Source organism: Pecten maximus, chromosome 14, assembly GCF_902652985.1.
Source record: "Pecten maximus chromosome 14, xPecMax1.1, whole genome shotgun sequence".
NCBI classification, from domain to species: Eukaryota; Metazoa; Mollusca; class Bivalvia; order Pectinida; family Pectinidae; genus Pecten; species Pecten maximus.
In genome coordinates, this window is record NC_047028.1 from 20,840,345 (window position 1) to 20,862,531 (window position 22,187).

The 22,187-nt window shown below is 37.1% G+C and overlaps 1 protein-coding gene across 1 annotated transcript in view; it reads left to right on the forward strand.

Annotated features, from left to right (window-relative positions):
- The first annotated feature begins 321 nt into the window (after positions 1-321).
- The window catches only part of LOC117342134, a 57,694-nt gene continuing 35,828 nt past the window's right edge, over positions 322-22,187 (forward strand). The window contains exon 1 of the mRNA XM_033904144.1: positions 322-515. The gene's annotated coding sequence lies outside the window, so the exon portion shown is untranslated. The remainder of the gene's footprint in view (positions 516-22,187) is intronic.

Sequence of the window (22,187 nt, forward strand, 5' to 3'; positions counted from 1 at the left end):
CCACTGGTAACGAGACGTTCGATTTGACATACAATACAATAATTGTCAACCTCTATCATATAATGTTGAAGACACACTCGAGGCGTCCATAAAGGTTATTATATGCAAAACAAAAATCAGTTTTAATTCAATTCGTGGTTTTTAACGCAAATGAAACCAAACTAGAAAGATGCGTTTTACGACAAATATACGATGCTTTTACAGGGTTCTGGCGCGTTTCAGTCACGGCACAGTCAAACCGCCGATCGATCGTACCGTATCTGACATTCAGACTGCCCTATACAGACATCACGCTGGAATTGGTTTCACATTGTGAGCACGCGCAGACGACATTTCCCCTGCGGTCGCTCAGCAGCGAAGTCGGAAGCACCGAGGCTATATAAGTGGTGACATCCATTTTTCCTGGACATTCTGTATTTTCCGTCCTCGACGGTTAGACAGTGACGTTTTTCTAGTGAGTCTGGACAGTAACCTTTCCTGGATATTTTGAATTTGCATCCGGAGTTCTTATATAGGTGAGTATTTGGTTAATATGTAGCTACGCTTAATTGAGACCATTGATCGACTGCTGCCGATATCTATCTATTTCAATGTATCCCTCGAGATTTTGGCCTCTCTCAGTCCCGATATCAATGCGGGCTGGCCAATTTGTCCGTTGTCGATGAAGTAGAGCCTCTCGGAGAATTTTATCCCTGTACATGTGTTTAATTAACATGGAATCCATTGTCTGATCCTCTGAGGTTTAATATAATACACACAGACAAAATAAACATCGGCATTAACCTCTCTAGCGGATCAATATTTCACATTACTGCAAATATTTTACAATTTTGTCTGTCTTTATCTAGGAATTAATTCTGATATTTATAACATAACATTTCAGTAGAGAACTATACTAAACATAGTTCTCTCTCAATCTTGAAATGTCTTTGTTTACAGAATTTTAAGAATTTTCCTTATAATTATATTGTTTATTAATGTGAGCACATCAGCAGTCCTTATAAAGCTGTTAAACTACCTTGAACTACACTGGTGGTAATGCGTTTAAAAAAATGAAATATACAACACTTCACAACTGACCTTGTTTTGATGAACCTTCGAAAAAGCAATTTTTAGCTGTTGTCAATATCATTGTATAGTTTTGAGAATGGGAAATAATCTGGATTAAAATTAAATTCACAAGTATCAAAATTGAAATCAAATAAATATAGTGATTCATGTCCAATTTAAAAATGTCACGAAGTTTGAATTTTATTGAATATTCTACAAAGCGAGAGACTTGACCAGAGGGAGAGAGAGAGGTGGGGGTGGGAGGGGGATTGAAGTGTTGTCCTCGACAGTCGTAGTGACGTCTGTGTCGGAGACGGAAGCTATTGGCCCTAATTTCGGGGCTAACCAATATAATCGTACGACTTTCAAAGAACCTTGACTATGTATAAATAGATCACGTGCGTTTTAGTTTAGAGTTTGTTTTGATAACAAATTTACTTTGTAGTTATTGTAAAGTACATCAATATATATATTATATCAGTTGAAGCTGCCTTCCACTACACCATCGCATAATGTTCTTTTACCAAAAACCGTCACACATCTTTACCACTTCGTAAGCCCCGGTTCCGTGACAGAGACATTTCCTGCATAATCGTCCGTTCGCTACTTATTCAGAAGAGCGCGCGCGGCATTTTGTCATTTAACACGAACATGTACTTTGATATGGTTGGTTGTCACGATGTATGGAAAGGTGTCTTCTATATATTTTTTATCTTTCACTTTCACATTTGGCACCATGCTTTTCGAATTGCAGCTGCCCTTATTTGTACTCAACCGCCCAAATCAGTTCCACCGTCCTGAATCTGGTAGAATGATGGAAGAGAGTTACGATAAAACTATTGTATATTAAAAAGTATTCACGAGGCATCGTTACGAGCGTAGTTCTGACAAGGTGACATACTGTTGCCTATCTGCATTTCTTTATGCCAGTCTGCCTGCATCGATCTCCGTTCTTTTGCGTGAGAGGTACATTTTTTCTGCTTTTAAGGCGACAGTTCTACATATATGATGATTCTAAGGGACCCTGATTTTAAAGTGACATTTCTAAACACTGAATTCTGAGGTAATGACTATAAAGAACCGAAGTTAAGACGAAAACTGTATTTACCTTAGACTTAAGGGACAGCTATTATACATTAAATTACAAAAGTGGGACAAATATACAGACATTCAGATATAATGTGAAGTTACAAAGACCTTATTCTAAGCTGACAACTACAAGTATAAGGTCACAATTAAACAGACGTGTTTATAAGGTGACAAATAAAATGTAAACTTTATTTTACAATAATTACAAACCAAGTTATACAGTACCCAGTACTTGGTCAGGCAGGTGACCGCATACTTTTTCTCGTCCGATCGGGGAATCGAACCCCGGTTGCCTAAATCGAATGCAAGTATATACCACTGTAGCACCGTACCACCAAGACATGGATGACAAGATGGCAGCGCTGAAGAGGTTTTTACATTGAGATCACGATACAGTGATAAGCTGACAACTATACAAGAACGAGCGTGACGCTAGAATTGTTGATGTGTTGTTTTATACTGATATAGGGGCTTACATAGGGTAACAACATATTGAGTAACCTTAAGCTTGGTAACGAATGTATCGCTGAGGTAACCCCTAGGTCACCCCGCTGGCATATTCAACTTCCACCAATGACATCAATCTATGACGATATCATTTTTTATGTCTCAACGTTTACTATTGACCAATCAGATTGTTGCTTTCTCTTCATTTGCCTTTTTTCTTTTTTTTTTTTTTGCAATTTTTACCAATGACATGTACAAATTACGCGAAAGCCAAATTGGACATGTTTTTATGTAATTCGGCTGAAGGTGTTTTTATCGTTATACTCATTATATATTAAGTTTTGTAAGCTGTCCTTGCCAGTAGCTTCGCGTTAAAGAGTCGATTCAGAACTTTCTTATTGTCAAACGTACATTGTACGTCATGACAAAATGATATCAGTGAGGCTAAGACTCAAAATCTCTAGACACATCGTATTGGTGGAAATAAACAGAAAGAGTAACTATTATGCGAAGAAACATTTCTAGTTTGCAATAAAAGTAACTGATCCTAGATACAAACAGATTTCTAGTATAACTAAGAAAATAGATTCTACTGTTAAAATAAACGTCTAAATGAAACCTTTTTTTTTTTTTTTTTTTGTTCAGACATGTGATGAGAGAGAAAAAGAATTTTATATCTATGTCACACAAAACTATCTTTCATTTTATACAGATTTCATTGCGGACAGCAAATCGATTTTTATCTACATTAAGGTTCCATCGTTAGATTTTATGACTGACCAGAACATATACTTTTCAGTATGTAGCTAGCGTTTTATGGTGACCGGTTACGACCATCTTGCATTGGCGTGTTGGCGCGGTAAAATGACGTTTTGGCTCTTTGTCCCTTTGCGTGTTCGCACGGTAAAATGTCGCTTTGGTGTGTGGGCGCCTGCCTTGTGTTATCGCTATTTCTCAAAAAAGTACTAAAGAGATCTTTCTCAAAAATATCATGTTTAAGTTCGCCTTGGACCCTAGTTGAGTATATTGCATTTTATGACTGATCAGATATAACAACATGGCCGACAGGTGGCCATCTTGGATTTTGACTATTGAAGTTTGTGATCGCTATTTCTCATATAGTACTAAAGGGATCTTTCTCAAATTTCATATATATGTTCCCTTGGTCCCTAGTTATGCATATTGCATTTTGGGACCGATTGGAAAACAACATGGCCGACAGGCGGCCCAATTGGATTTCGACAACTGCAGGTTGCTCCTGTTATGTAGTATTACCAGGTCATATGAAATTATTAAATGCTTTGAAGGAAGAATACAAAATGGGGAAAATAAAAAAAAATATCAGTCTTTCATTTGACTGTTATAAATCATTCAATAGTTGGCGCCAAGATCCCTTTGGGATCTCTTGTATTTCTTCAGTCCCAATTTGGCGCCGTTTATGAACGCGCCAAAGCGAAACCACGCCACCATTTTTTTATATTTTTATTTATTTATTTATTTTTGTTACATTACTTGCTTTTCACGGTGGTCGGAAAGGGATGTTTTGTTTAAGCCTACGATAGAATATAGTAGGGAAGTGAGTCACAGAGACAGAGGCGGGGTCAATAATCGTAGCACTACCTTGCATGATACCGCAAACATTTACTTATTTCTAAAACAACAAATTACAGTGATTGTAGGGAGAGGCCTGGTGAAAAATGTTGTTATTATTTGTCACGTAATCCGCCTGTTATCCAATGAATTCACCCATGCAATATTTTTGCACACATGCATGTAATTATACCCTGGGGTGTTTTGCATTGGCTGTGCCAGTCATAATCGATTGTGGCGCCATAATATGGACAATGACGTTTCGTCTTGAATTGCCAGCAAAATGGCTGCCTCCACATTTTTGGCTATAAATATTGTCAAAATGTAAGATTTTTTTTACATATGTGATGAAGGTGTCTCAAAGTTTTCGTTACATTTGAGATTTCATGAAACTCGTCTCGAAATTTGAATTTTTTTTGTAAAGGCTAGTAAAATGGGAAAAATACTTGTTCCGTGAAATCTCATGTCATCTAAGATCCTATATATAATATAAAACATCGCTAAAACCGAAGTAGTTTTAATGTGAAAATGTTGAAGTGTTAATTAATGAATTCACACTGTGACAACGTTATATTATCTACAGAGATTGTGCTGCAAGGTCTGGTGAAGGTTTATATATTGTTTTTCTTTGAAACAACATTAACCAAGAAATATGTTTAAAAAAGATAAACGGCATAGTTTTAATGCTGGTTGTTATATTGTAAAATTGCCAGTGAAATAAATTAACGAACAAATGCGTTTCAGCACGGATAACACAATTATATCAGTTTGATTCATTTTTGGTGATAATAAGACTGCATTTGAATCAGGAATTTGATTCTATTCATGTGTCACTTGAAAAGATACATCCACTTATTCAGCTTGCATTAAATCTCAACTTGTTTCGTTTTTAACTGCATATCTTCATTTTGCATTTACCGCTACATTGACCAATCACATACATTTGTACTTCATCTTGACCAGTAACGCCACCTGTTGCGTAATATCCGGGGACAAAAGAATATTATATGGCTATGCCGAAAAACAAATGGTTTTACGAAGAGACGCGGTGGAGAGGTATATATTCTTTTTATCACAACAAACTACAACGGATGTATTGCATTTGATAATTGTAACTATATTAAACAACGCTTCTGACTACAGTGGTTGTAGGGTGAGGTCCTGTAAAGAGGGGTAAATTGTAGGGCGAGGTCCTGTAAAGAGGGGTAAATTGTAGGGTGAGGCCCTGTAAAGAGGGGTAAATTGTAGGGTGAGGCCATGTGAAGGGTTGTAACTATATTAAACAACGCGTCTGACTACAGTGGTTGTAGGATGAGGCCATGTGAAGGGGTGTAACTACATCTAACAACGCCTCAGACTTCAGTGGTTGTAAGATGAGGCCCAGCGAAGGGATAATACTTGTAAATATGTTAAACAACGCTTCTGACTACAGTGGTTGTTGGGTTAGGAACGGCGAGGGGTAATTATCGTATTGATGTAAAACAAAGCTTCTGACTACATTGGTTTTGAGAACTTGCTCTACTCGACAAGCCACGTTGTTGGACCGATGTTATCGATTCCCAGATTCTCATGGTGACAAATCTCCAGCTTCAGCGACGTTTCCAGGATCCAATGTCCAAGACCGCCGTTAGTATGGTGATAACACACGTAGACAACCCGCGGGTGATCGGCGTCAGTGGTCGTCGTTGGTAACAATAACCTTATGTTAATATCATACACGGTATACTTACGTCATAGTACCCAGTATAGAATTCTCACTTTACTGTGTGACATTCAGTCGTTATGCTCTATACCTGACCATTGCGATACCTCTGTGTATACTTCAATTAGATGCCACAAGATCAAATACTACCCTAGTGTTCGACAGCACGCTTTCCTATGTGATAATGGTATTCGTGACTATGTGACAATTCTTCAGTATTTTATATTGTTATAACGTTACAGACAACGCTTGGTCACACCAGCGTTTTGTATAGATATATCGTGTTATGATGTCATAATCCAGTGTAGTCAAGTGACGTCATACTCCTGGTTTTACCATGTAGCAACGCCCGGTCACACCTGCTTTTTGTAGATAGATATATCGTCATATGATGTCATACTCCAGTGTTGTCACGTGACGTCATACTCCTGACGCTCGGTCACACCTGTTTTTGTACAGGTGTGTCTCACACTCCAGTATGTTTGCTTTTGGACCTGTAGACATCGAACGAGAATGGTCCATTTGTCATCCCCATGCCGCCTCCGTGGCTTATCGCGTGACTCAAATCGTGCGATCTGATATTGACAATTATTGAAAACAAGATTCAACACAGCAAATGCATCTCAATGATTTTATTTATTGCATTTCATTTTACGCTTTTTGCGTATTTTTGTCACGGCTGAATGTCATTTGGATTGAACTGCCGACAGCAATTATATAGCTAGTCCCAACAATCAACATAGCATTTTTCAATGTCAACATTGTAGTCAAACTTATCAATCATCATTTTTATTTTGAAGCGTAGTTTTTTATAGAGAGGACAGTCATCTTGGAAACGCGAGATACAATTGCATCACTCTATGATGGACTTTTTAAATTCTGTATAACTGGTGTCGAACTCGAGGGAACTCCCGGGTATTGCAGTTTTATCGTTATCTGAGGCTATTCCGTCGTCGTCTGTATAAGTAGACGCCGCAGTTACATAACCTCAATTGTTGTGTGGCCCCGTTCTATGTATATGTAGACCCCGACATCATATGACTTCAGTTGTGTGGCCCCGTCATCTGTATATGTAGACGCCGTAGTCATATGACCTCAGAGGTGTGGCCCCGTCATCTGTATATATGTAGACGCCGTAGTCATATGACCTCAGTTGTGTGGCCCCGTCATCTGTATATGTAGACGCCGACGTCATATGACCTCAATTGTTGTGTGGCCCCGTCATCTGTATCTGTAGACGTCGACGTCATGTAACCTCAGAGGTGTGGCCCCGTCATCTGTATATGTAGACCCCGACGTCATATGACCTCAGTTGTGTGGCCTCGTCATCTGTATCTGTAAACACCTTAGTAAAATTGTAATACCCGTGAGTTTTTTCGAGTTCGACACAATTATACCGAGCATATAAGGTTCCTAATAAAGTAACGTAATACCGTACCTACATGTATTTGGTACGACTAATACGAACCCAGTAAAGGAACTCGACTAGTTGTATGAGTGTGGATAATGACGTCATATGGCCTGAGGTGTCATATCAAAATGCCCTTTATGTTTTATGATCGGCCGATCCGCTTGAACCTTCATGTTAACATGTTGCATTTTGCAAAAGACAGTTTTCTTAACTCAAATATGGTGGTATTTGTTGTCATGTTATTGATGTACAATATGTAGTTTCCTACTATCAAGGGTCCCTGTACGGTGTATCACGAACGATATACATCTCTATCACTCTAAAGGTGGCAGACCGAACACTAGTGTTATCGTCACTGGTAAAATAGTAGTTTTTCACGAGACTGTAATTGATCAGTAGTGTAATGCAGGTGTACGCAGTTTTAGGATTCACCACATCGAGTGGGCTGACTGATTATATTACGGCATACAGTGTGTTGCGGTCGTTCTCTTCCCAGGAGACAGGCCAATCGTATTACGGGAAATGTGTGGTTAACATCACCAGACATTTTCGGTTACACTTTATAGTCGTAAAGGCTGGTGATTAAGGAAACAAATTTATTTTAAAAGATATCGGAATCCCACGTGTCATTTGATTGTGTCACGTGCTGTATGTTGTTCGCTCTATGACGTCATGACTGTACAATATCTTCCCAAAAAGATTTTTTCACGGTAAATTAAAGGAGATTATTCTAGAACTAACTTTCCCACTGATGAATGTTATCCTCCGCGGTAGTTACTTGTATAGTGGCAGCAATAAAGCGTATGCTTTTGAAATCTAACTCAGGGATACATTCTTACCGTTATGAGAAAGTTTAGACGGAGTATTAATGCTGGTATGAACGCAATACGTCAATCTTTGAAAGAAATGAAAGTCTTCTGATAAAAGGCATTATCGAAAGCTGATGACTTCTCGCGTGTCCCTACGGAAAAACACCGAATAGAATTATAATTGTACAATAATCTCACATTGTAGGTCTCTTACGATAGCAAGAACAAGCAGGTGGATGAAGACTGTTAGTTCGGACCCCGAACCTACAGGAAGAACAATAATGTAGAAAGTAATTTGTCTTTTGTAGAACATCCTGCACGTTGGTTATTCGATGGACAAAGGCCAAGGTCACAAGCTCAACATTGTTCGTAATGTCTAAATATTTGGCCAAAAACTTACAAGTATTGAAAGGTATATAATTGCGAAAATCAATTGCCATAAACTAAATTCAAGGTCATGGGAGTGAAATTCATATCAATTATTCCAACGCTACCTTTTTATGACACTTAGGCATGGAGCCATGCCAGTCGGCCAGTAACCTAACACAATGACTACTGCATGCAGCATATTTTTTTCGAACAAAAACGTTTGGCATATCTAGCACGATTATAGACATCTATGATAATGCTGATGTTTTGATCAATATGTTCGAAGTGTGTTCTACGTCGGCATATCTTGCCCGTATAAGATACTAGGTAAATTTTGATAGTGAACCTAATAGGATTCCATAGCTTTTCTTTAACATGTTTGAAAGGTGCGGTCTTTTGGATGACTTAACACTAGAGGTTAAACATTGAACCATTTAAAGAACAACAATTCAAGTACATTGTAATAGAATATTCCTAGAAAATCTGAGGTAATAAACGAAGTTTAAATATGCCATAATTAAAAATTACTATATATTGAACAAAGTTGCTATTCTGTGTCATTGATCTAACCTTGGCCTGTACAGTAACAGATATTATCCTCAATTTGTTTTTAACATTGGGAGGAAATGGTCGCGGATCTTGTTATATATACACCACATGCACACTTGGATTGATCTGTTGATGTTAACGCCACGTCATAACCTTGAGGAGAGTTTTTAGGAATACTTTTAACTATTGTTTGACGTTATGGAGACAATTTAAAACAAGAAATATCTTTAAAAAAGATAAAAGGCATAGTATTAATGCTGGTGGCTATAATGTAGAACTGCTGGTGAAATAAATTAACGAACTAATGCGTTTCAACACGGATACAAAATCTATATCAGTTTGAATCATTTTTGGTGATAATAAGACTGCAATTGAATCAGGAATATAATGTTATTATTGTGTCATTTGAAAAGATACATCCACTTATTCAGCTTGCATTCAATATTAACTTTGTTTCGTTTTTAACTGCATAGCTGCATTTTGCATTTACCGCTACATTGACCAATCACATACTTCATCTTGACGAGAAACGCCACCTGTTGCGTCATATCCGGGACCAAAATAATATTATGCGGCTATGCCGAAAAAAAGTGAAACATAGTTACACTGATTCTAACAATTAAAATGTTTTATGGATACAACATGTGTGTTATCAAAAATAAAACACAAAATGTATATTCAGTTTAGAATGCTTGTGGTTAGTTTTTACTTTATAGACATTTAGGGATCCGAGGCCACTGTGAATTTGTACCAGATGTTGGCTGTCTTGATATCTACAAAAGGCGAGACAAAGATCGGCTACAGCATCGAGTGTTTGTACGCAAACTGACACTGTATATTGATTGGAGCCCAGTAATTAGTCTAATTGCCTGTTCCAACAACTTTCAATAAGCAAATAGTATCCTTTCCATCGGAAAGAATGCCACTTTGACGAACGTCTTCGTTCAAAAACTGCTCATTAGCAAAACCCTATATAATGGAGTTCTATGTTATCCGTTGAAGGATACTCATATCCTACTTCAAACCTGTAATGGATTTTTACAGACATCGCTCTTAAATTACTCAAATAACACTACCTCGTCTTCGAGCTCAGTTAATTGATTAAACAGGATTAATATCATCTTCTTATTATCTTATTACATTTAATGTATTATCTAAAAAAAATATCTTACAGAAGAAATTCCAGCAAAAATCAAACATCATCACCATCAATCATTCTTATTTATGCGAACGCCATCTCTCTCCATCAGTTACTTAAAGATAACAGTGGCTATCGCTTTCTGTGAGCCTTAGTTAGTAGTTCAATTTTAAGATATGTTCGCTGAATATTACAAACTTAACTTGAAGAATATCTGTTATTTGACTAAGAATTTGTAAAATGCCACTTTTGCATTTCAAATTATGTCAGAAATGAATTTATATAAATTGCTTTTCATTCCTAAAACAGCTTTTGAAAGTATTTTGTTGAAGATAATCCATATTATGTGAATTATTGATGAGAATTCCGATTTAAAAAACACTGCAAATCGTCTTACTGTTTGTAAACAGAGAAGTAAGATAAAGTCAGAACACCATGTTATCTTGTCAGCTCGAGTTGCCCCGACACCCCTCGTGGCAATCGCAACATCTCGGCCAAATCCGTCAGGGCTCGGGATTCCGAGGCTCGACGTAATTGGCCGATGTTTTTCGATCTACAAGAATTTAGGCTAAGTGATATATCGTAGTAACATTCTTAGATATGTATTGATTTCTTTGACAACATTTTATCTCCGAAGAGAAGTCAGACGAAAAAGAAGAAAAAATACGGCATGCGACCCAGTCAAATATAACCTGGTCTTCGGTTAACCTCGGCTGATTCAAGTAGCCTTCGTTTTTAACCTTCGAAGTAATTACGGAAGATGTCGAGTGGCTATATAGCAGCTTGGCTCAATTGGAATAAGTTCTACCGAGGTGGCCTACCAAATTGAGCATGTCAATAGACTTTACTTGAAACGTTGTTGTACGTGTTACTCAAAGGTCACGTTACATGAGTCTCAACTAAACGTCAATATTCTACAAATTACATTATGTATTTAAGCAAGAAGCTTTCATCATTAAAACTCATTATTCATGATGCTATGAATAAATTTGTATCTCTTCATACTCATTACAAATAATGTTATCCTGTCACTCTCGTGAAATAAATAACAGGATTTTTCGTGAAGGTAAAACCTGAGAAATTACTAATGTAATTCCAACCGGTAGCTGACATTTGTATCACACCAATTTCTACTGATTTCTTATTTTCTGATCCCTGTATCAACCTCACAATTACACCAAGCAATGTCTGGTGATTTAAAAACTTGTTTATGTTTTTGATCCAAACGATTTCATTAATGCCCATCCACACCAGTATGTGTCGAAACTTGAAAAACAACAGATTTAGCCTTCTTTATTGTCGGGGCACACGTCATATATTCATTGTAATGGAGTTATAAAGAGAACACGTGACAGATGCCTTGATTGGCTGACAGAGACGAGTATCGGCCAATCGAATTGTGTTTCATAAACAACTTTGCACTAAACATGATAACGATTATGAGACTGACTTGAGAGTCGTTTCTATGGAAACTTGACAAATATTTTTCACGCGAATATGTTAACCTTATGAACCTGTTGAGAGCGAAGGATTACTGTTTACGGGGAGCTTAGTAATAGAGTATAGTGATGTAATATATTATTACATCATTCAGCATGACATGACTTAGTCAGATCGGCACTCGATATGATATAATGTGTTACGTACATGTACCATAGGAACCTTACACCACGGTGTCGACATCTACCGGTGGTTCACCCGCCACCAGATCAATTCCGCAGTCGTGTCCGTGAATTTTCAAAATAAATCGATCGTGTTAGGTTCGGCTGTACGACTGCGGCGAGTCACGAGTCACGGCCGAACTGAGCACTAGAATGTAGATTGAGTAGAACCAGGGTCGGATTACACGACAGTTGTATGTTATTTATATTCATTGATACTACCAACATGGCGGACATCTGCAATTTATAAGGAATGAAATAGAACAAAGTCATGCCTCATTCGAAACTTCATTTATTAGGGGTACAATGTAAATCATCTCCAGGATAGTGGTCGTATTGTCACAAAAACAATCAAGCAATGACAACAACTGCATGACAATGCTGCTGAATTTAGATGTCATTCATACCCATATAAATGCAATTAAAGGATAGTTGACGTGATTATTTTAACGTTGTATAAAGTTACCATTTGACGTTCGGTGAGCTATGAATAATCACGATAAATACACTTGTTTGGGCAATTTTTGATGAATCGTATATGCTTGATTTTAGGAAATGTGGTAAATATTCTTTTATGTATCGAATTGCATTCAGCTACCCTTAATATGAATGCCGATTGGAAAAGTGAACTAAATGAAGCGATTAGATACCTGCATATTACTCATGAATGCCTCCTAGAACTACCCATGTTAAAACGAAATCATCAAAATAGTCAAAATCGATAAAACGAGGGCAAATACGAACAAAAATATCATAACGAAGTCCAGGTGGTCCGAAAGGGTAAGCGTCTTTGCTTTATAAACGACACCCATCATATAAATCTGGATCAAATCAGAGAAATCAAGGTCAAAGTCATGGAAATTGAGAAACCAAGGTCTAGGTCTTACAAATAGAAACATCAAGGACATTGCCATACAGGTACAGAAGTCAAAGTCAATGTCATGCAATTAGAGAAATCAAGGTCAAGGTCATACAAATAGATAGAACCAGTCTGAAATTACATACATGGAACTATAGACAATTTATTTTATATCGACGTTCCTGGCTGGTGTTACAAACTAACTGCCAATGGATGAATACACATTTGATGTTAGGGTGATTACCGAGTGAAATTCCCGGGTTTACCTGGTATTGACGCTAAAAGAATGTCGATAGACCGAATTGCAAAAGTTACGGATCTAAGAACTGACTTTTCTATTTGTTCATTTTACCGAACTAAACTTGCCTTCGGTGTCGTGATTACGATAGTAATTTACATCACTCAGTGCAGACCGGTCCTAGGATACATCGATCGTGGCTTTGTTTCCCCGTCCCGATTCCGGGTAAATAGTTAGGAGCCGCGTGGTCGTGACGGAGATAACACCAGTAATGTCGATAGCGTTAACTGTCCACAGCCCAGCAGGACTATCCTGGCAAGACGTGAAGTAGATAATCTATATATCTCTATTAATTCTGTAGTATCTAGTAATGATTTAGGCCTGACTAGGTTGGGCATATAGATTTATATGATACAGTCAACTGTCGATTAACATTCGTACTTTCATGGATACATTTTGAAATGAACTTTTACTGTGAAAGTTTCTACTAGTCAAGGTACTGTTGAATGGCTGGGTGTAGATTATATATACGCGGTGAAATGTTTGTAAATACATGTATTGACGTCACACAAACCACGTGATTTCGATATCAATATTAATGCCAAACAAATCACGTGTTGTCGAAACCAGTATCAACGTCATGCAAACAACGAGATGGTGATTTCGATTATAACGTCAAACATGTCATGTGATGTCAATATGTACCTCCAACGCGAACGTGCAAGCGAACGTGCAATACATTTCGTGACCCATAATGCGAGATTTTAATATCAATTCAAACGTCAAAATTATCGTTTGATTTCAATATCAACCTTCAACGCGAACGTGCAATGCATCGCGTGCCCTAAACCACGAGATGTTAATATCAATTTAAACGTCAAACATATTGTGTGATGTCGATATCAACCTTCAACTGCGAGCGAACAATGCATCACGTGACGCAATCCGCGAGATGTCGATATCAATTCCAACGTCGAAGTCGATATCACCATCCACGGCAAATCTACAATGCATCACTTGATGACGATATCCCCACTTAATGTCAGAATCAATCTTCAAGTCCAACGTGTCACGTGATGTGGTGATAAATCTCCACACATGTCATTTGGTTGTATAAGAGACCAAACTACACTTATTTAACAGGTAAGTAAACAAGCGGTCGGTGCGTGTTATCGGAGTCGACACAAATTATCAGTATTGACTTTCCTTGTTAATATCCGAATTAACGCCATACCATTCATGTAACCATGAATGCCGTGGTAATTAACGCTAGCTTTGCACGTGTCACGTGACTGTGATCGATAACCCTAGTTCACAATTTTCTTCCATCCATTAGAAATTCCATGTTACGTTTGATAGAACACAATGTCATGTCTAAAAATTCTGAAAATTGGAAATGAAACGGTTTTAAAAGGGCATGTTGAAGCGTGTGTCAATGTTCTAGGAAAACTTAAAGAATGGCATTTTTAGTCGTTATTCCACTCGCTAGATGTCTCTCTAAGGAGCTACCAACCACAATACCCTCTCCGCAACGTAAATGGTTGTCTTTTCGCGAGAACACCAAATGGCAAGGGTTGTGGACTTCATATGGATAGCAATATTCAGTACAAAAAGTTCATGCTCTACAAAAACATACAACGATATTTTATCTTAAAGCGAAATCTTTGTATCTTGCTTTATCGACCGATTCCGTTATCCTTTAAGTCCGCATTGATTTTTCTGTTGTTTGTGGATTTTCTTATCACAGAAGATCAGACTAGGGTACACATACGGGGCCAATATTCCTGGTTATTTCATATACATCATATTATGTAAAATTTTATTTCGAATGAAAGGTCAAAGATAGTTATTATATCGGTAAAGCAGCTGTTTCTGATCTACTCAGAAAATAAAAGACTTATATCTTCAACAGACAACGGTGTATGGTAAACATTAATTGTTATACTGTAAACATATGGAGTGGAATATCGCCGTGCTTGAAAAATATAAAAGTTTAAAATGTATATCGGCAAATATTATACAGTGTGATAACGACATATAACATGATGGTCAATGGAAACCAGAGTCTCGTCATCTGTGTAGACTGTCTGAAAAGAACATGTGTTGCCCGTTTGGGCCGGTAAGGCAGATTGTTTATTAATTATGTATAGATGTTCACAACTCACTGTCGTAAATGTCAGGAGAGAATACCGATCGCTTCCGGTATCGATACCTCCACCCACGTCACGTGTATTCCCTAGTGTCGGTTCAGGAAAACGAAATATGGCCTAAAAATAAACATCGGTGGACAAGTATTTCGTGAGGTTACAGGAAGAGCTACACGTATGTACAATATAGAACCGTTCAACTACGAAAATAAGCTTGAATAATTAATGCTAGCTTTTCAAGGCTCGCTCTACGTCAGAAGGCCAAATATAGCTGATTTTCACTTAAGTTACCAAAACAAACATCAACTTGTCTTGGATGAAAACATAGTAATTAACTTTCCTGTTCGAAAGAGACGTGTACAGTTGCGTAGGTCTGCTTGATGAAATAATGGAGATAATTAGAAAATCGAAAAAAGTTGAGTTTTTCTTAAACTGAATCAGTAGTTGAGTCACTAACCATTTTGGCTGGCATCTCACTTTCTTCTATTCTGAATTTTTTTTTAAAAATTAAGAAAGTTATTTTTGACTGCACGACAAATGCGATGTAAATAAAAACGACATGATCTTTATAGATTGTATACTAGTAATGAAATAGGAACAACCAAGTTCCGTTTCCATGGCAGCCTATCAGAAGGTATTCAAACAAATGGATGAGGCGCATGATATAATTATCTCCATCTTTTATCTACACACTTGTCAACAGTTATCCAGGAATTCATTTATCTTATTTTGTCTGAAACCGAGGTTAAGCATACGTTTATAACAAGTGCTTATGGGATACCTAATTCACAAACATTTTATCGATCTCATATGTCTGAAAGAAACAGTATTGCTGATTTGAAAGCTGCACCAATCAAAGCCGGATTTGATTTTTCAATTCAAGCGTTTCTGTGACATTTATTTTCGAGAATCAGTATTTATTTTGAACGGAGTTTCTACTGAATGTAAAAAGATTGTTTTAAAAGATACGATATACATAAAGTGTGGGTAGTACTTCTGTATAAAGCATTTCACGTCGTGCAATCTGCTAAAGCTGTCCATTAGGAAGGGGATTGGAAGTTGGCAATGCTCAAGTGACATCGGGGATTCGCTGTCAGATAAATTGAAGCCAGATATGTCTAAATCAATAAACTATACGCATGCGCGATGAACACGTGATATACATTGGCCCCATCGGATGTCAAGCTTATGGCTGTATTGACAGAGTGACACAAAGGGAAGTAACTCTGGTACAGTGTATGTCAGAATGGTAATCGTTTACTGGTATATTTTGAAAGTCCTAACCACGGTGTATGAAAGGTTGTACTCCACTCAACTGAATTTGATCATTATTTACACAAAAGACAAATTCCTGAGGATCTCTTGTTTACAATGGCGAAAAAAAATTGTGCTGGTATTTTGCGATTAAACAATATCAGAAATACAGAAGTGTTTTGACATATAGAATTCTGCATGTAAATCATATAATCTACTAATTTTAGCGAAGAATTTAATCTATTGTCATTGTTAATTGCAAGTCATTGTTGTCAAATTTTACTTATATTCAATGTCAGTCACTACTAATTGGACATGCCGATATAGATAGTAACGCCAACTTACAATAACCTAGTATATTGCTTATCAATATGTGTGTACCGTACGTTGAGATATATTGGATATTTGTTACTACATAGGGACGTTTGAAATGTTGACGATGTTTAATAATGATATCAAAGTATATACGTGACCCTGCTATGCCCGACGTTAATTATGTATCAGGAATATCCAGTTTTGATAAGCTTTTTCCTGACAAAGATTATCACGGAGTATATTATATACGTATACTGACAAGATTAACCAAGTTCTGGTCTCTTCTGTGAACAGTAAGCATCGGTATTAGTTTATCGAATTGATAGCCCACATGTAAAATGTAATAAAGTTATTAGCTTCAATGGTTTACCGTGGAATATCATATATATAACAAGCACAAGGAGAAATATCGGTATATTTTGTTTATTAAATGATGGACAATGCCATTAACAATTATACGTTTTACATTATTATAGGACGTCGTATTATATTTATTACGCTTGGCACCAAGATAGCGCCGTTTAAAATTGGATGTTCAATGGAATTTTACGGTTCCTGATGTAGAAGATTTTGGTATTTTTCGTTTGTTTGATTTTTAGCTCTTTTTTTTCTTCTTTTTTCATACTTTTTTATTTTCAATTTCCCAAATCTCCGATCCTGTAGTTTCCCTGCAGTCATCTCTGATTATGTGTAGTGTATATATGAACTGGTGATGAAATGTAGTTAAGTAGAATTATGATGATTAATAACAATTCTGGAATGACCGCACGTTTCCGGATCCTTTTGATTGTTAAATATGTTGTACGCCCGTGAAGTGTCAACTTCCGGCAGTGAAAAAGAGGGAGAAAATGAAAATGTCAGACAACAACACGTGTTTGTCATTGTGGAGGACTTTCATCACATATAAATAATCACACGGTGAAAACGAAGTTGTCACATATGACATATTAGTGGTGCAATACAACAGTTACATTTCGGGAAATATTATCACAATTACTCCTTCTGATGCTTAAAATAATATGATTTCTCATATGATCCAACACACAGTTGGGAGTAACTCATAGTAACACATACTCTACGTCAATACTGTATAGCGATACCGGTCCTTCTTGGAATCTAAAAGCTTTGATTTAAATCGGAGATCTTTATTGTTTTCACAATTGTATTTGGAATCCATAAAATACCATTACCGTTATTTTCTTCCACTCCATTGATTTGTGACGTCAGTAGACACTGATTTACTCCGCTTTCAACATCCTTTTATTGTATTCGATATATTATTCTGTTTGATGGTCATAGTTCGGCTAAAGAATGCTTGTTCTATATAGGTTAAGTCTAGGTTTTAGGTCTGACACGATCGCATAGAGAATACATGTACAACAATAATAGCGAACAAAACAATCTTTCCCAGGGTTCCTTGCGCAACACATATAAGCGTTAACAATTTACTATAGCAAGGGTGTTACGTCAATGTGATTAAAAATTAATATGTGAGTATAAGCAACAACCAATCACTGCCGTGCTTCCAAATGGTGACACATGCGCAAATGAAGCCTACTTGCTGTGGTCTGACCAAGAAAATCGGTGGTTGGGCCAAAGTCTATCAGTCATGCGCATTCGCATTACATCTGACCAATGTGAGTTCGCTAATACTTTACTTAGGTCATAGTCTTGGCTTGGAGAGAAAGAATCGACATTTTCTACAAAATACGAACACTCGATCCTCCTTGCCGATGATATGAGTAAATATTTTAACGGGGGAGGTAACTCTATGCACCATGGATAATATATTTAAGAAATGCATCACACGGTAAATGTACTATTGAAAGAGGATTTTTTTTACACGTGGCGATATTTCTATCATGAGATATTATCGTTAAATGTATTATTGTACGTCTGGGGAAAAGTAATGTCAAAGCATTTGAACGAGGAAAACGTGTAGTTATAAATGTTGTACAATTGTGCTTTTGCTTGCTTTTATTATTCGGAAGATAACGCTGCAACGCTTGTTAACGGAACATTCGATACCGTCGCGAGCTGTCGCATATTGCAGCGTATCTTGAATCTGGTTCTGTAGAGGGGCATCACATCCCCTGGGAGAGAGCACGCTGTTTTACATAAGATTGACGAGTTACGACCAATCAGCCAATACGGACAGACGGAGGTACATATATAGTTCTCGTGATAAGTGATATTGATTTTGTAACTTCAGGATTGACGTACGAAGGAACAACCGCATACGTCTTTTTTATATTCTGAATTCTGATTTAGCAAAATACCCAATGTGCTGTTGTGGTCGTGGATGGTTTGTTTGTTAGTTGGTTGATTTGTTCATTTATATGTTTTGGGCTTATTTATATCAAAGGTTTAGCTTAGTTTGAAATATATTTTGAAATGAGGATAAGCCACTTATGAAAACCATTATCAACGTGTGATGGTGGGTTTTTTTTATTTTTTTTTGGGGGGGGGGGGGGGGGGGGGAACTTCACCTAGAAAACGTTAAGCAGGTTTATTCAATCCGTTGTACAGCGTGATATTGAGTGTCGATGACGTAGGTTTGACATTTCTGCTCCGGAAGACCTCCATTGTTTGATGTGGCACGGCCTTTCCGTGACAGTAACCTATCCAGTTTATTGCTGCCATCTGGTGACGTTTGTCGTCATTGTATGGCTGTTGTTGACACATCGACTGACGTGATCTTAAGTGTATATGTAATTGTAGCTGAATATTTTAATGACATACCCTCATTAAGTTCTGGGAGATATACAGGTCTTGTCGCGACAGCTATGAAACGATAGGTCATTGAAGGCATCAGGATGTTTATAAACATGTCGAGGTGATAATGAGCACTGCTAAGCTTAGGACGACCCACCTCCGTTACAATCAACGTGTTTGCTTATTGACCAGAATGAAGGTCTCTTGCATGACCAATAGCACATCGTCGCTATAACAGCGTGTCAGCCGATAAAGCGACGGTCATATCTAATCAATGAGGATGCTTCATGGGCAGTTTCCTATGCATTCTGATCACTTTGGGTTCTCGATAATATCAGATACCATCAGATCCTGCATACATGTCTAACACCAAACTGTTCAAAAGGCAATGCTCTCATACAAAACAACTCATCCGCTGAATGAAGTCTCGGCCTCCGTACTTCTTTAAACGTCTATAAGACGGAGTAATAAAACCGAATTATGTGTTGAAAGTAGAGTATTGTTATAGTTTGTATATGATTTTACTATAAATTGAATATTAATATTAACTCAATTAATTCTCCCCGATTCTCAAAACCCATCAAAAACTTATGTTTTTTTTTCACCCAAAAATTAAACACAAGGATTGACGAAAGTCATAAGCACCTCTCAGAACAAATAGACATAATGGAACCAACATGTATTAATCTCCGTCATACAGCTGTTTCATCGTCAGTGATGTTACATGTAGTAACATTATACAGATGTTTCCTCCTTCTAGGAATCGTCAGTAATGTTATGGACAGCATACAGCCGTGTCGTTCTTCAAGGACTCGTTTCTTATGGTAGGGTCATTATACAGCTGGTTCGTCCCTATAGGACTCGTCAGGGATGTAAATGGTATAAAGTGATCATAGGAGACCGCCAAGCACTCGAAATAGGTCAACACAAAGGTCAAACTCTTGATTGGGAGGCATACATTAATCCAAATATTATTTGATCCTGATCTTAAATGTACCCACTCTGCTTTTGCCATCTTTGAGTTACTTTCTCGACGAATTATGAATTTAATGACCACTTCTGATTGTCTGTGATAACGCCATTTGATTAATTTATAGAAATACGGCCATAAAAAAATAATTTTGGTCGAATGAGTAGCAATATTGTTTTATATTGAAAGTTTGCAAAATATATAGAAGGAATTTTTTTTTTACAATTATACCAAATTTGGTTGTAATGTTATAATGTTCTTACTACATCACTTCTCTGAGAACTGGCTTACAGTCGTTATGGACCCAGACACCTGCCACACTGTAGCCTCGCTTCCGCTACAGTTTCACAACGAGACGGTAACTACCGACCAATGTCGGTTACTTTATTGTAGGATGCTAAAACACATCATTGTCGATACGTTATGCCTCTTCAAGATGGCGTTAAACCATTAAGATCGCGTAAAATCCAATTAACAGAAACCTGATGATGACATTTCTGGAACTCTCGAAGCTGGCAAATATGCAGACTGATGTTGTTTTGAACTTCATTATTCAAAGACACTTGTTAATGCCTTCTCCTGCACTACACATCCACAAATGAGCTCATTGAGGAAAAACATTTGAGTGATCACAAAAGGAAAACAATGGGGGGAAGCAAGCAATTCTAGATGAAGAAGGAAGGATGTCAAAAGGAATGCTCATTCGTACATTTTGGTAGAATACTTTTGTTCAAGCATTGTTGGATGCTTGAAGATATATTTGTTTATTTATTTAGCTATATATTTTTGTTTAATGTTTTGGTTTCCTAGATGGTTTTATCTGGAATGTAGCATATATCAAGAGAGTAACGGTATATTCTGAATATATTTGTCTATAATCCAATCAAAATTATTTTGAAAAAAACATTTTATTAATTGTTGGTGATAATAAAAATATTAGCCAATGAAATTGTTTGTTTCCTCTAAGACTAAATCATTAAGACATAGCAAAAAAATAATCATTATGTTTTATCAATAAATGTAGAAATGCGTCAAAGTTATTGTGCATACGGTCTTGGGAAGGTGAGAGTAGGTGACACAGTAATGTTAATCCCTTGGTCAAAACGTACATCCTAACAATGCACTCAACATTAATATATTTCACAACTTATCCTCCTCTGTTTCAGTATACGTATTAAAGCTCCTGCAGTGACGTTATGAAGTTATGAATTGTCATATCCATGTTTAATACTGTAATACTAGTACAATGATCATTTAAACACCACGTGGCCAGATGTCTAAACAATTATGTGTACTCTGTATCTGAAAAGAAAGATCTGTAGATACTGACCTTGTGTTACACTGTACATTATTTATTGATAACACCGTATTCTAATATGCTGTATATAAATACCTAATGGGACGATCCTGTGGTGGTTTAACGTCGACTGGACATCTCAGCTCCTAAGCGTTGTCGTTGTTTGATTAGATAGACACATACTGTATGTCTCTATACTCCTTGTCTTAAAAATGAATCATAGTCACAATTTCCAGTCTGGCCTTCATTATCAGTCTTAAGCCAATTAACATGGAGCTACTGTCTCTTGTACAGTCAGTTTGCAACCGTGACTGCAGTGTGACCTCCTGTCTCTAAATACATTGTCGAATCCCACGCTACAGGGATCATCTCAAGCATCACAATCACATTTCGGAACATATACTATTTGCAATGCATACACATATTTAGATTTACGGGTAAAATAAATCGGGTCTACATCAAACTTAACGGTTAGAATAGTCCTTCATGTGAAAATCAAAAGATTTAAAATTAAGATAGGTATAAAACAATCATGCAAATCCATTGTTCGCCCACAACTAGAATTAACATACATCGA